This window comes from Phalangium opilio, unplaced genomic scaffold, assembly GCF_054372755.1.
Source record: "Phalangium opilio isolate 3A_F unplaced genomic scaffold, DU_Popi_V2 ptg000098l_1, whole genome shotgun sequence".
Taxonomy (NCBI): Eukaryota; Metazoa; Arthropoda; class Arachnida; order Opiliones; family Phalangiidae; genus Phalangium; species Phalangium opilio.
The window spans coordinates 1292056-1301414 of record NW_028324201.1 but is presented as its reverse complement, the minus strand read 5'-3'; the positions used below and the strand labels follow the sequence as shown (position 1 = coordinate 1301414).

Here is a 9359-nt window from a genome sequence, read left to right as displayed (position 1 = left end):
ATATGAAGCTTTTGCTTTATAGACTGAGTTTGCTATTGCTTTCAGGTAGAGTGGCCGAGTGGTCTAACACGCTGTTTTAAGGCAACAGTCTCTTCGGGGGCGTGGGTTCGAATCCCACCTCTATCAGTCGATTTTGTTTTCTAACATTAATAATATGAATCTTTTGCTTATTAGTCTGAGGTGACGTTTGTTTCTAGGTAGAGTGGCCGAGTGGTCTAAGGCGCTGGTTTTAGGCACCAGTCTCTTCGGGGGCGTGGGTTCGAATCCCACCTCTATCAGCCTATTTTGTTTTCTAAGATTAATAATATGAAGCTTTTGCTTAATAGACTGAGTTTGCTGTTGCTTTCAGGGAGAGTGGCCGAGTGGTCTAAGGCGCTGGTTTTAGGCACCAGTCTCTTCGGGGGCGTGGGTTCGAATCCCACCTCTATCAGCAATTTTGTTTTCTAAGATTAATAATATGAAGCCTTTGCTTTATAGACTGAGTTTGCTATTGCTGTGAGGTAGAGTGGCCGAGTGGTCTGAGGCGCTGGTTTTAGGCACCAGACTCTTCAGTGGCGTGGGTTCGAATCCCACCTCTATCAGCCTATTTTGTTTTCTAGGATTAATAATATGAAGCTCTTTCTTATTAGTCTGAGGTGACGTTTGATTCTAGGTAGAGTGGCCGAGCGGTCTAAGGCGCTGGTTTTAGGCACCAGTCTCTTCAGGGGCGTGGATTCGAATCCCACCTCTATCAGCCTATTTTGTTTTCTAGGATTAATAATATGAAGCTCTTTCTCATTAGTCTGAGGTGACCTTTGTTTCCAGGTAGTGTGGCCGAGTGGTCTAAGGCGCTGGTTTTAGGCACCAGTCTCTTCGGGGGCGTGGGTTCGAATCCCACCTCTATCAGCCTATTTTGTTTTCTAAGATTAATAATATGAAGCTTTTGCTTAATAGACTGAGTTTGTTATTGCTTTCAGGTAGAGTGGCCGAGTGGTCTAAGGCGCTGCTTTTAGGCACCAGTCTCTTCGGGGGCGTGGGTTCGAATCCCACCTCTATCAGCCTATTTTGTTTTCTAAGATTAATAATATGAAGCTTTTGCTTAATAGACTGAGTTTGCTGTTGCTTTCAGGTAGAGTGGCCGAGTGGTCTAAGGCGCTGGTTTTAGGCACCAGTCTCTTCGGGGGCGTGGGTACGAATCCCACCTCTATCAGCCTATTTTGTTTTCTAAGATTAATAATATGAAGCTTTTGCTTAATAGACTGAGTTTGCTGTTGCTTTCAGGTAGAGTGGCCGAGTGGTCTAAGGCGCTGGTTTTAGGCACCAGTCTCTTCGGGGGCGTGGGTTCGAATCCCACCTCTATCAGCCATTTTGTTTTCTAAGATTAATAATATGAAGCTTTTGCTTTATAGACTGAGTTTGCTATTGCTGTGAGGTAGAGTGGCCGAGTGGTCTGAGTCGCTGGTTTTAAGCACCAGACTCTTCAGTGGCGTGGGTTCGAATCCCACCTCTATGAGCATATTTTGTTTTCTAGGATTAATAATATGAAGCTCTTTCTTGTTAGTCTGAGGTGACCTTTGTTTCCAGGTAGAGTGGCCGAGTGGTCTAAGGCGCTGGTTTTAGGCACCAGTCTCTTCGGGGGCGTGGGTTCGAATCCCACCTCTATCAGTCGATTTTGTTTTCTAACATTAATAATATGAATCTTTTGCTTATTAGTCTGAGGTGACGTTTGTTTCTAGGTAGAGTGGCCGAGTGGTCTAAGGCGCTGGTTTTAGGCACCAGTGTCTTCGAGGGCGTGGGTTCGAATCCCACCTCTATCAGCCTATTTTGTTTTCTAAGATTAATAATATGAAGCTTTTGCTTAATAGACTGAGTTTGCTGTTGCTTTCAGGTAGAGTGGCCGAGTGGTCTAAGGCGCTGGTTTTAGGCACCAGTCTCTTCGGGGGCGTGGGTACGAATCCCACCTCTATCAGCCTATTTTGTTTTCTAAGATTAATAATATGAAGCTTTTGCTTAATAGACTGAGTTTGCTGTTGCTTTCAGGTAGAGTGGCCGAGTGGTCTAAGGCGCTGGTTTTAGGCACCAGTCTCTTCGGGGGCGTGGGTTCGAATCCCACCTCTATCAGCCATTTTGTTTTCTAAGATTAATAATATGAAGCTTTTGCCTTATAGACTGAGTTTGCTATTGCTGTGAGGTAGAGTGGCCGAGTGGTCTGAGGCGCTGGTTTTAGGCACCAGACTCTTCAGTGGCGTGGGTTCGAATCCCACCTCTATCAGCCTATTTTGTTTTCTAGGATTAATAATATGAAGCTCTTTCTTATTAGTCTGAGGTGACGTTTGTTTCTAGGTAGAGTGGCCGAGTGGTCTAAGGCGCTGCTTTTAGGCACCAGTCTCTTCGGGGGCGTGGGTTCGAATCCCACCTCTATCAGCCATTTTGTTTTCTAAAATTAATAATATGAAGCTTTTGCTTTATAGACTGAGTTTGCTATTGCTTTCAGGTAGAGTGGCCGAGTGGTCTTAGGCGCTGCTTTTAGGCACCAGTCTCTTCGGGGGCGTGGGTTCGAATCCCACCTCTATCAGCCATTTTGTTTTCTAAAATTAATAATATGAAGCTTTTGCTTTATAGACTGAGTTTGCTATTGCTGTGAGGTAGAGTGGCCGAGTGGTCTGAGGCGCTGGTTTTAAGCACCAGACTCTTCAGTGGCGTGGGTTCGAATCCCACCTCTATCAGCATATTTTGTTTTCTAGGATTAATAATATGAAGCTCTTTCTTATTAGTCTGAGGTGACCTTTGTTTCCAGGTAGAGTGGCCGAGTGGTCTAAGGCGCTGGTTTTAGGCACCAGTCTCTTCGGGGGCGTGGGTTCGAATCCCACCTCTATCAGCCTATTTTGTTTTCTAAGATTAATAATATGAAGCTTTTGCTTAATAGACTGAGTTTGCTATTGCTTTCAGGTAGAGTGGCCGAGTGGTCTAAGGCGCCGCTTTTAGGCACCAGTCTCTTCGGGGGCGTGGGTTCGAATCCCACCTCTATCAGCCATTTTATTTCTAAGATTAATAATATGAAGCTTTTGCTTTATAGACTGAGTTTGCTATTGCTGTGAGGTAGAGTGGCCGAGTGGTCTGAGGCGCTGGTTTTAAGCACCAGACTCTTCAGTGGCGTGGGTTCGAATCCCACCTCTATCAGCATATTTTGTTTTCTAGGATTAATAATATGAAGCTCTTTCTTATTAGTCTGAGGTGACCTTTGTTTCCAGGTAGAGTGGCCGAGTGGTCTAAGGCGCTGGTTTTAAGCACCAGTCTCTTCGGGGGCGTGGATTCGAAACCTACCTCTATCAGCCTATTTTGTTTTCTAAGATTAAAAATATGAAGCCTTTGCTTAATAGACTTAGTTTGCTATTGCTCTCAGGTAGAGTGGCCGAGTGGTCTAACACGCTGTTTTAAGGCACCAGTCTCTTCGGGGGCGTGGATTCGAAACCCACCTCTATCAGCCTATTTTGTTTTCTAAGACTAATAATATGAAGCTTTTGCTTAATAGACTGAGTTTGCTATTGCTTTCAGGTAGAGTGGCCGAGTGGTCTTAGGCGCTGCTTTTAGGCACCAGTCTCTTCGGGGGCGTGGGTTCGAATCCCACCTCTATCAGCCATTTTGTTTTCTAAAATTAATAATATGAAGCTTTTGCTTTATAGACTGAGTTTGCTATTGCTGTGAGGTAGAGTGGCCGAGTGGTCTGAGGCGCTGGTTTTAAGCACCAGTCTCTTCGGGGGCGTGGGTTCGAATCCCACCTCTATCAGCTTGTTTTGTTTTCTTCGATTAATAATATGAACCATTTGCTTATTAGTCTGAGGTGACGTTTGTTTCTAGGTAGAGTGGCCGAGTGGTCTAAGGCGCTGGTTTTAGGCACCAGTCTCTTCGGGGGCGTGGGTTCGAATCCCACATCTATCAGCCTATTTTGTTTTCTAAGATTAATAATATGAAGCTTTTGCTTTATAGACTGAGTTTGCTATTGCTTTCAGGTAGAGTGGCCGAGTGGTCTAACACGCTGTTTTAAGGCACCAGTCTCTTCGGGGGCGTGGGTTCGAATCCCACCTCTATCAGTCGATTTTGTTTTCTAACATTAATAATATGAATCTTTTGCTTATTAGTCTGAGGTGACGTTTGTTTCTAGGTAGAGTGGCCGAGTGGTCTAAGGCGCTGGTTTTAGGCACCAGTCTCTTCGGGGGCGTGGGTTCGAATCCCACCTCTATCAGCCTATTTTGTTTTCTAAGATTAATAATATGAAGCTTTTGCTTAATAGACTGAGTTTGCTGTTGCTTTCAGGGAGAGTGGCCGAGTGGTCTAAGGCGCTGGTTTTAGGCACCAGTCTCTTCGGGGGCGTGGGTTCGAATCCCACCTCTATCAGCAATTTTGTTTTCTAAGATTAATAATATGAAGCCTTTGCTTTATAGACTGAGTTTGCTATTGCTGTGAGGTAGAGTGGCCGAGTGGTCTGAGGCGCTGGTTTTAGGCACCAGACTCTTCAGTGGCGTGGGTTCGAATCCCACCTCTATCAGCCTATTTTGTTTTCTAGGATTAATAATATGAAGCTCTTTCTTATTAGTCTGAGGTGACGTTTGATTCTAGGTAGAGTGGCCGAGCGGTCTAAGGCGCTGGTTTTAGGCACCAGTCTCTTCAGGGGCGTGGATTCGAATCCCACCTCTATCAGCCTATTTTGTTTTCTAGGATTAATAATATGAAGCTCTTTCTCATTAGTCTGAGGTGACCTTTGTTTCCAGGTAGTGTGGCCGAGTGGTCTAAGGCGCTGGTTTTAGGCACCAGTCTCTTCGGGGGCGTGGGTTCGAATCCCACCTCTATCAGCCTATTTTGTTTTCTAAGATTAATAATATGAAGCTTTTGCTTAATAGACTGAGTTTGTTATTGCTTTCAGGTAGAGTGGCCGAGTGGTCTAAGGCGCTGCTTTTAGGCACCAGTCTCTTCGGGGGCGTGGGTTCGAATCCCACCTCTATCAGCCTATTTTGTTTTCTAAGATTAATAATATGAAGCTTTTGCTTAATAGACTGAGTTTGCTGTTGCTTTCAGGTAGAGTGGCCGAGTGGTCTAAGGCGCTGGTTTTAGGCACCAGTCTCTTCGGGGGCGTGGGTACGAATCCCACCTCTATCAGCCTATTTTGTTTTCTAAGATTAATAATATGAAGCTTTTGCTTAATAGACTGAGTTTGCTGTTGCTTTCAGGTAGAGTGGCCGAGTGGTCTAAGGCGCTGGTTTTAGGCACCAGTCTCTTCGGGGGCGTGGGTTCGAATCCCACCTCTATCAGCCATTTTGTTTTCTAAGATTAATAATATGAAGCTTTTGCTTTATAGACTGAGTTTGCTATTGCTGTGAGGTAGAGTGGCCGAGTGGTCTGAGTCGCTGGTTTTAAGCACCAGACTCTTCAGTGGCGTGGGTTCGAATCCCACCTCTATGAGCATATTTTGTTTTCTAGGATTAATAATATGAAGCTCTTTCTTGTTAGTCTGAGGTGACCTTTGTTTCCAGGTAGAGTGGCCGAGTGGTCTAAGGCGCTGGTTTTAGGCACCAGTCTCTTCGGGGGCGTGGGTTCGAATCCCACCTCTATCAGTCGATTTTGTTTTCTAACATTAATAATATGAATCTTTTGCTTATTAGTCTGAGGTGACGTTTGTTTCTAGGTAGAGTGGCCGAGTGGTCTAAGGCGCTGGTTTTAGGCACCAGTGTCTTCGAGGGCGTGGGTTCGAATCCCACCTCTATCAGCCTATTTTGTTTTCTAAGATTAATAATATGAAGCTTTTGCTTAATAGACTGAGTTTGCTGTTGCTTTCAGGTAGAGTGGCCGAGTGGTCTAAGGCGCTGGTTTTAGGCACCAGTCTCTTCGGGGGCGTGGGTACGAATCCCACCTCTATCAGCCTATTTTGTTTTCTAAGATTAATAATATGAAGCTTTTGCTTAATAGACTGAGTTTGCTGTTGCTTTCAGGTAGAGTGGCCGAGTGGTCTAAGGCGCTGGTTTTAGGCACCAGTCTCTTCGGGGGCGTGGGTTCGAATCCCACCTCTATCAGCCATTTTGTTTTCTAAGATTAATAATATGAAGCTTTTGCCTTATAGACTGAGTTTGCTATTGCTGTGAGGTAGAGTGGCCGAGTGGTCTGAGGCGCTGGTTTTAGGCACCAGACTCTTCAGTGGCGTGGGTTCGAATCCCACCTCTATCAGCCTATTTTGTTTTCTAGGATTAATAATATGAAGCTCTTTCTTATTAGTCTGAGGTGACGTTTGTTTCTAGGTAGAGTGGCCGAGTGGTCTAAGGCGCTGCTTTTAGGCACCAGTCTCTTCGGGGGCGTGGGTTCGAATCCCACCTCTATCAGCCATTTTGTTTTCTAAAATTAATAATATGAAGCTTTTGCTTTATAGACTGAGTTTGCTATTGCTTTCAGGTAGAGTGGCCGAGTGGTCTTAGGCGCTGCTTTTAGGCACCAGTCTCTTCGGGGGCGTGGGTTCGAATCCCACCTCTATCAGCCATTTTGTTTTCTAAAATTAATAATATGAAGCTTTTGCTTTATAGACTGAGTTTGCTATTGCTGTGAGGTAGAGTGGCCGAGTGGTCTGAGGCGCTGGTTTTAAGCACCAGACTCTTCAGTGGCGTGGGTTCGAATCCCACCTCTATCAGCATATTTTGTTTTCTAGGATTAATAATATGAAGCTCTTTCTTATTAGTCTGAGGTGACCTTTGTTTCCAGGTAGAGTGGCCGAGTGGTCTAAGGCGCTGGTTTTAGGCACCAGTCTCTTCGGGGGCGTGGGTTCGAATCCCACCTCTATCAGCCTATTTTGTTTTCTAAGATTAATAATATGAAGCTTTTGCTTAATAGACTGAGTTTGCTATTGCTTTCAGGTAGAGTGGCCGAGTGGTCTAAGGCGCCGCTTTTAGGCACCAGTCTCTTCGGGGGCGTGGGTTCGAATCCCACCTCTATCAGCCATTTTATTTCTAAGATTAATAATATGAAGCTTTTGCTTTATAGACTGAGTTTGCTATTGCTGTGAGGTAGAGTGGCCGAGTGGTCTGAGGCGCTGGTTTTAAGCACCAGACTCTTCAGTGGCGTGGGTTCGAATCCCACCTCTATCAGCATATTTTGTTTTCTAGGATTAATAATATGAAGCTCTTTCTTATTAGTCTGAGGTGACCTTTGTTTCCAGGTAGAGTGGCCGAGTGGTCTAAGGCGCTGGTTTTAAGCACCAGTCTCTTCGGGGGCGTGGATTCGAAACCTACCTCTATCAGCCTATTTTGTTTTCTAAGATTAAAAATATGAAGCCTTTGCTTAATAGACTTAGTTTGCTATTGCTCTCAGGTAGAGTGGCCGAGTGGTCTAACACGCTGTTTTAAGGCACCAGTCTCTTCGGGGGCGTGGATTCGAAACCCACCTCTATCAGCCTATTTTGTTTTCTAAGACTAATAATATGAAGCTTTTGCTTAATAGACTGAGTTTGCTATTGCTTTCAGGTAGAGTGGCCGAGTGGTCTTAGGCGCTGCTTTTAGGCACCAGTCTCTTCGGGGGCGTGGGTTCGAATCCCACCTCTATCAGCCATTTTGTTTTCTAAAATTAATAATATGAAGCTTTTGCTTTATAGACTGAGTTTGCTATTGCTGTGAGGTAGAGTGGCCGAGTGGTCTGAGGCGCTGGTTTTAAGCACCAGACTCTTCAGTGGCGTGGGTTCGAATCCCACCTCTATCAGCATATTTTGTTTTCTAGGATTAATAATATGAAGCTCTTTCTTATTAGTCTGAGGTGACCTTTGTTTCCAGGTAGAGTGGCCGAGTGGTCTAAGGCGCTGGTTTTAGGCACCAGTCTCTTCGGGGGCGTGGGTTCGAATCCCACCTCTATCAGCCTATTTTGTTTTCTAAGATTAATAATATGAAGCTTTTGCTTAATAGACTGAGTTTGCTATTGCTTTCAGGTAGAGTGGCCGAGTGGTCTAAGGCGCCGCTTTTAGGCACCAGTCTCTTCGGGGGCGTGGGTTCGAATCCCACCTCTATCAGCCATTTTATTTCTAAGATTAATAATATGAAGCTTTTGCTTTATAGACTGAGTTTGCTATTGCTGTGAGGTAGAGTGGCCGAGTGGTCTGAGGCGCTGGTTTTAAGCACCAGACTCTTCAGTGGCGTGGGTTCGAATCCCACCTCTATCAGCATATTTTGTTTTCTAGGATTAATAATATGAAGCTCTTTCTTATTAGTCTGAGGTGACCTTTGTTTCCAGGTAGAGTGGCCGAGTGGTCTAAGGCGCTGGTTTTAAGCACCAGTCTCTTCGGGGGCGTGGATTCGAAACCTACCTCTATCAGCCTATTTTGTTTTCTAAGATTAAAAATATGAAGCCTTTGCTTAATAGACTTAGTTTGCTATTGCTCTCAGGTAGAGTGGCCGAGTGGTCTAATACGCTGTTTTAAGGCACCAGTCTCTTCGGGGGCGTGGATTCGAAACCCACCTCTATCAGCCTATTTTGTTTTCTAAGACTAATAATATGAAGCTTTTGCTTAATAGACTGAGTTTGCTATTGCTTTCAGGTAGAGTGGCCGAGTGGTCTAAGGCGCTGGTTTTAGGCACCAGTCTCTTCGGGGGCGTGGGTTCGAATCCCACCTCTATCAGCTTGTTTCGTTTTCTTCGATTAATAATATGAACCATTTGCTTATTAGTCTGAGGTGACGTTTGTTTCTAGGTAGAGTGGCCGAGTGGTCTTAGGCGCTGCTTTTAGGCACCAGTCTCTTCGGGGGCGTGGGTTCGAATCCCACCTCTATCAGCCATTTTGTTTTCTAAAATTAATAATATGAAGCTTTTGCTTTATAGACTGAGTTTGCTATTGCTGTGAGGTAGAGTGGCCGAGTGGTCTGAGGCGCTGGTTTTAAGCACCAGACTCTTCAGTGGCGTGGGTTCGAATCCCACCTCTATCAGCATATTTTGTTTTCTAGGATTAATAATATGAAGCTCTTTCTTATTAGTCTGAGGTGACCTTTGTTTCCAGGTAGAGTGGCCGAGTGGTCTAAGGCGCTGGTTTTAGGCACCAGTCTCTTCGGGGGCGTGGGTTCGAATCCCACCTCTATCAGCCTATTTTGTTTTCTAAGATTAATAATATGAAGCTTTTGCTTAATAGACTGAGTTTGCTATTGCTTTCAGGTAGAGTGGCCGAGTGGTCTAAGGCGCCGCTTTTAGGCACCAGTCTCTTCGGGGGCGTGGGTTCGAATCCCACCTCTATCAGCCATTTTATTTCTAAGATTAATAATATGAAGCTTTTGCTTTATAGACTGAGTTTGCTATTGCTGTGAGGTAGAGTGGCCGAGTGGTCTGAGGCGCTGGTTTTAAGCACCAGACTCTTCAGTGGCGTGGGTT

The 9359-nt window shown here is 45.0% G+C and overlaps 1 long non-coding RNA gene and 43 other non-coding genes across 44 annotated transcripts in view; all 44 read left to right on the top strand.

The window, feature by feature from the left end:
* LOC149632686 (uncharacterized) overlaps nucleotides 1–9359 on the top strand; it is a 356891-nt gene that overhangs the window by 154148 nt on the left and 193384 nt on the right. The window lies entirely within an intron of this gene.
* TRNAL-UAG (transfer RNA leucine (anticodon UAG)) lies at nucleotides 197–278 on the top strand. Its single transcript has one exon. It is a non-coding gene; the product is annotated as a tRNA-Leu (tRNA).
* TRNAL-UAG (transfer RNA leucine (anticodon UAG)) lies at nucleotides 349–430 on the top strand. The gene has a single exon. It is a non-coding gene; the product is annotated as a tRNA-Leu (tRNA).
* TRNAL-UAG (transfer RNA leucine (anticodon UAG)) lies at nucleotides 500–581 on the top strand. The gene has a single exon. It is a non-coding gene; the product is annotated as a tRNA-Leu (tRNA).
* TRNAL-UAG (transfer RNA leucine (anticodon UAG)) lies at nucleotides 652–733 on the top strand. The gene has a single exon. It is a non-coding gene; the product is annotated as a tRNA-Leu (tRNA).
* TRNAL-UAG (transfer RNA leucine (anticodon UAG)) lies at nucleotides 804–885 on the top strand. Its single transcript has one exon. It is a non-coding gene; the product is annotated as a tRNA-Leu (tRNA).
* Nucleotides 956–1037, top strand: TRNAL-UAG (transfer RNA leucine (anticodon UAG)). Its single transcript has one exon. It is a non-coding gene; the product is annotated as a tRNA-Leu (tRNA).
* On the top strand, nucleotides 1108–1189 carry TRNAL-UAG (transfer RNA leucine (anticodon UAG)). The gene has a single exon. It is a non-coding gene; the product is annotated as a tRNA-Leu (tRNA).
* Nucleotides 1260–1341, top strand: TRNAL-UAG (transfer RNA leucine (anticodon UAG)). The gene has a single exon. It is a non-coding gene; the product is annotated as a tRNA-Leu (tRNA).
* On the top strand, nucleotides 1563–1644 carry TRNAL-UAG (transfer RNA leucine (anticodon UAG)). Its single transcript has one exon. It is a non-coding gene; the product is annotated as a tRNA-Leu (tRNA).
* On the top strand, nucleotides 1715–1796 carry TRNAL-UAG (transfer RNA leucine (anticodon UAG)). Its single transcript has one exon. It is a non-coding gene; the product is annotated as a tRNA-Leu (tRNA).
* On the top strand, nucleotides 1867–1948 carry TRNAL-UAG (transfer RNA leucine (anticodon UAG)). The gene has a single exon. It is a non-coding gene; the product is annotated as a tRNA-Leu (tRNA).
* Nucleotides 2019–2100, top strand: TRNAL-UAG (transfer RNA leucine (anticodon UAG)). The gene has a single exon. It is a non-coding gene; the product is annotated as a tRNA-Leu (tRNA).
* TRNAL-UAG (transfer RNA leucine (anticodon UAG)) lies at nucleotides 2170–2251 on the top strand. The gene has a single exon. It is a non-coding gene; the product is annotated as a tRNA-Leu (tRNA).
* Nucleotides 2322–2403, top strand: TRNAL-UAG (transfer RNA leucine (anticodon UAG)). Its single transcript has one exon. It is a non-coding gene; the product is annotated as a tRNA-Leu (tRNA).
* Nucleotides 2473–2554, top strand: TRNAL-UAG (transfer RNA leucine (anticodon UAG)). Its single transcript has one exon. It is a non-coding gene; the product is annotated as a tRNA-Leu (tRNA).
* Nucleotides 2776–2857, top strand: TRNAL-UAG (transfer RNA leucine (anticodon UAG)). Its single transcript has one exon. It is a non-coding gene; the product is annotated as a tRNA-Leu (tRNA).
* Nucleotides 2928–3009, top strand: TRNAL-UAG (transfer RNA leucine (anticodon UAG)). The gene has a single exon. It is a non-coding gene; the product is annotated as a tRNA-Leu (tRNA).
* On the top strand, nucleotides 3534–3615 carry TRNAL-UAG (transfer RNA leucine (anticodon UAG)). Its single transcript has one exon. It is a non-coding gene; the product is annotated as a tRNA-Leu (tRNA).
* Nucleotides 3837–3918, top strand: TRNAL-UAG (transfer RNA leucine (anticodon UAG)). The gene has a single exon. It is a non-coding gene; the product is annotated as a tRNA-Leu (tRNA).
* On the top strand, nucleotides 4141–4222 carry TRNAL-UAG (transfer RNA leucine (anticodon UAG)). The gene has a single exon. It is a non-coding gene; the product is annotated as a tRNA-Leu (tRNA).
* Nucleotides 4293–4374, top strand: TRNAL-UAG (transfer RNA leucine (anticodon UAG)). Its single transcript has one exon. It is a non-coding gene; the product is annotated as a tRNA-Leu (tRNA).
* TRNAL-UAG (transfer RNA leucine (anticodon UAG)) lies at nucleotides 4444–4525 on the top strand. Its single transcript has one exon. It is a non-coding gene; the product is annotated as a tRNA-Leu (tRNA).
* TRNAL-UAG (transfer RNA leucine (anticodon UAG)) lies at nucleotides 4596–4677 on the top strand. The gene has a single exon. It is a non-coding gene; the product is annotated as a tRNA-Leu (tRNA).
* On the top strand, nucleotides 4748–4829 carry TRNAL-UAG (transfer RNA leucine (anticodon UAG)). The gene has a single exon. It is a non-coding gene; the product is annotated as a tRNA-Leu (tRNA).
* On the top strand, nucleotides 4900–4981 carry TRNAL-UAG (transfer RNA leucine (anticodon UAG)). Its single transcript has one exon. It is a non-coding gene; the product is annotated as a tRNA-Leu (tRNA).
* Nucleotides 5052–5133, top strand: TRNAL-UAG (transfer RNA leucine (anticodon UAG)). The gene has a single exon. It is a non-coding gene; the product is annotated as a tRNA-Leu (tRNA).
* On the top strand, nucleotides 5204–5285 carry TRNAL-UAG (transfer RNA leucine (anticodon UAG)). The gene has a single exon. It is a non-coding gene; the product is annotated as a tRNA-Leu (tRNA).
* Nucleotides 5507–5588, top strand: TRNAL-UAG (transfer RNA leucine (anticodon UAG)). The gene has a single exon. It is a non-coding gene; the product is annotated as a tRNA-Leu (tRNA).
* TRNAL-UAG (transfer RNA leucine (anticodon UAG)) lies at nucleotides 5659–5740 on the top strand. Its single transcript has one exon. It is a non-coding gene; the product is annotated as a tRNA-Leu (tRNA).
* Nucleotides 5811–5892, top strand: TRNAL-UAG (transfer RNA leucine (anticodon UAG)). Its single transcript has one exon. It is a non-coding gene; the product is annotated as a tRNA-Leu (tRNA).
* Nucleotides 5963–6044, top strand: TRNAL-UAG (transfer RNA leucine (anticodon UAG)). Its single transcript has one exon. It is a non-coding gene; the product is annotated as a tRNA-Leu (tRNA).
* TRNAL-UAG (transfer RNA leucine (anticodon UAG)) lies at nucleotides 6114–6195 on the top strand. The gene has a single exon. It is a non-coding gene; the product is annotated as a tRNA-Leu (tRNA).
* Nucleotides 6266–6347, top strand: TRNAL-UAG (transfer RNA leucine (anticodon UAG)). Its single transcript has one exon. It is a non-coding gene; the product is annotated as a tRNA-Leu (tRNA).
* On the top strand, nucleotides 6417–6498 carry TRNAL-UAG (transfer RNA leucine (anticodon UAG)). The gene has a single exon. It is a non-coding gene; the product is annotated as a tRNA-Leu (tRNA).
* On the top strand, nucleotides 6720–6801 carry TRNAL-UAG (transfer RNA leucine (anticodon UAG)). Its single transcript has one exon. It is a non-coding gene; the product is annotated as a tRNA-Leu (tRNA).
* On the top strand, nucleotides 6872–6953 carry TRNAL-UAG (transfer RNA leucine (anticodon UAG)). Its single transcript has one exon. It is a non-coding gene; the product is annotated as a tRNA-Leu (tRNA).
* Nucleotides 7478–7559, top strand: TRNAL-UAG (transfer RNA leucine (anticodon UAG)). The gene has a single exon. It is a non-coding gene; the product is annotated as a tRNA-Leu (tRNA).
* On the top strand, nucleotides 7781–7862 carry TRNAL-UAG (transfer RNA leucine (anticodon UAG)). The gene has a single exon. It is a non-coding gene; the product is annotated as a tRNA-Leu (tRNA).
* TRNAL-UAG (transfer RNA leucine (anticodon UAG)) lies at nucleotides 7933–8014 on the top strand. The gene has a single exon. It is a non-coding gene; the product is annotated as a tRNA-Leu (tRNA).
* Nucleotides 8539–8620, top strand: TRNAL-UAG (transfer RNA leucine (anticodon UAG)). Its single transcript has one exon. It is a non-coding gene; the product is annotated as a tRNA-Leu (tRNA).
* On the top strand, nucleotides 8691–8772 carry TRNAL-UAG (transfer RNA leucine (anticodon UAG)). The gene has a single exon. It is a non-coding gene; the product is annotated as a tRNA-Leu (tRNA).
* Nucleotides 8994–9075, top strand: TRNAL-UAG (transfer RNA leucine (anticodon UAG)). The gene has a single exon. It is a non-coding gene; the product is annotated as a tRNA-Leu (tRNA).
* On the top strand, nucleotides 9146–9227 carry TRNAL-UAG (transfer RNA leucine (anticodon UAG)). The gene has a single exon. It is a non-coding gene; the product is annotated as a tRNA-Leu (tRNA).